At 43.7% G+C, this 2,295-nt stretch overlaps 1 pseudogene; it reads right to left on the reverse strand.

The window, feature by feature from the left end:
• Positions 1-541: 541 nt before the first annotated feature.
• On the reverse strand, positions 542-1,270 carry LOC102845299 (annotated as a pseudogene).
• Positions 1,271-2,295: the final 1,025 nt, after the last annotated feature.

The raw sequence follows: 2,295 nt of genomic DNA on the forward strand, positions 1-2,295 counted from the left end.
TGTAAAATGTCTTAAAAATGTGATTTTTAGATAATGTGTTCTATTGTATGCAAGTGCTATATATAAACTGTTTAATCACTCCCTCTTGTTAAGTGTTGGCTTGTTTCCATGCTTTTTTATTACACAATAAGCTGGTGTGAGGATTACTGTGCTCGCGACTTTGACCACATTTTGACTATTTCCTTAAGATAAATTCCTTGATAGGGCTACTGGGTCAAAAGTCAGGAACATTTTAATGTCACACAAGCTTTTTGCAAAGCATATGCCAATTTACATACTGCAAGTATGACATTATCACCTGGTCATCCTTGTGTATTTATTTATTATTATTATTATTATTACTTGCCAATATGACAAAGGAAAGACTGTATCTTATTACAGTTTTAATTTGTGAACTTTTGGTTACTTTTTTAAATTTAATTAACTTTATTTCTGTTATACAAAAGTCACTATGTATAGGGAAGAAAATGTGCAACAATGAATTAATGGAAATCCAAGTTCTCTGTAAACTTTCATGAACATCTCAATTAAAAAAAAATCACTATGTGGTGGCCACAGCTGGAGCCTGGATCCTCTGCACAGAGACTCTGGTGTGGGTATTTACAAAATGGTCTGACAATTCCTTGTAGGGAGACTTTGTGAACACAGTCTCTTTCCAGAGGTCTGGGGTCAATTAGCTTTAGGTCTTGGAGATGGCATTAAAGGTGGCCTTGGTGAAGTTGCCCAGGGTAGCTGTGCAGCCCTTTGCTGAAGTGTAGCAGTCGACAGTTACAAACATCAGCAGCAGTGAGACGATTCCACTGCCTCAAAGTGCAGGGATGAGACACACCAGCACAGAGCCACAGCGCCCAGGTTAACTTGCAGGGAACGGTGTGAGGCTTGCCTTTCTTGTTCCCGCAGTAGCCATGCAGCACAGGGACAATGGAGAGCTTGGACAGGATAATGGCCTCACAGATGACAGTACGCTACCTCTTTGCAGCACTTAATGCCCAAGCCAACATGGGCATTATAGTCTCTAATGGCGACGAATGCCTTGAACCTGGTCAGCTGGCCAGCATGTATCTGCTTCTGCACGGGCATAATTTTCAAGACCTCGGACTTGAGGGACATCTGCGGGAAGAAGTCAATGATCTCAGACTCAGATGGGCAGTGAAGAGTTAGAACTCCAAGGATTTGATTTTCATATCTTTGACCAGAGGTCCAGCTTGGTGACCAGTAGCCACTCCTTGTCTTCAGCTTTACCTCCTTGAACTCCATGGCCCCTCACACGACCCCGACCTCCACAGATCACTGCTGAAGCTTCCATGGGAAACCACTGTGAGCTCCCATGTCACGTCCCCCAGGCCCTCCCACTGCACTGGCATCATCCACCATTTGTTGGGTTCTCAAAGAAGTCTTTGGTTACTATTTACTCCCATTTCCTACCCCAAGATTCTTATTAGAGATTTGTATTTCTTCTCTTAATGATCTATTGTTGTTAATGTGCCATTGAGGCACTTGCAACTCATGGTGACCCTATCTATGTACAACAGCCCTAAAACCTACTCTATCCTATGCCAACCTCACTATCTCTGACACACCTACACCCATCACCCCAATCACTGAATTGATCCATCTCACTGAGGGTCTTCGTCTCCTGCACTGTCCCTCCACTCTCTCAAATATGTTGTCCCTCTCAAAGGACTGGTCTCTCCTTGCAACATGCCCAAAGTATGTCAGACGAAGCTTCAGAATCCTTCCCTACAAGGAGCAGCCTGGTTTCACCCTCTCCAGGACAAACCTATTTGTTCTCTTAGCAGTCCATGGTATATTCAATACTTTTCTCCAGCACCACAGCCCAAAGGCATCTTTCTATCATCCCTAGTCATTGTCCAGCTCTCTGATGCATAACACACAATTGCAAAGACTATGGTCTGGATCAGGTGCACCTTAGTCTCCACCCTGATGTCGCTGCTCTTCAGTACTCTGGAGATGTCCCTGACAGTTGACTTTCCCAATCCAATTCGTCTCTTGATTTTCTGGTTGCTGGTATCAAGGGTGTTGATTGTGGAACTGAGCAAACTAAAACTGTTAACAATCTCAATCTCTTCACCATCCATAATGATGCTGCCAATTGGCCCAGTGGTGAGAATCTTTGTTTTCTTAATGCTGAGCTTCAATCCTTATTGAAGGCTGCAGTCATTGACCTTCTGTAGCAAGCACCTCTGGTCCTCCTCAGTTTCAGCAAGCAGGGTTGTGTCATCTAAATAACACAGGTTGTTGATGAATCTTCCTCCAATCTGGGTGCCACATTCC

The sequence above is a fragment of the Elephantulus edwardii genome, unplaced genomic scaffold, assembly GCF_000299155.1.
Source record: "Elephantulus edwardii isolate Elephantulus edwardi_28Jun2011 unplaced genomic scaffold, EleEdw1.0 scaffold00066, whole genome shotgun sequence".
NCBI classification, from domain to species: domain Eukaryota; kingdom Metazoa; phylum Chordata; class Mammalia; order Macroscelidea; family Macroscelididae; genus Elephantulus; species Elephantulus edwardii.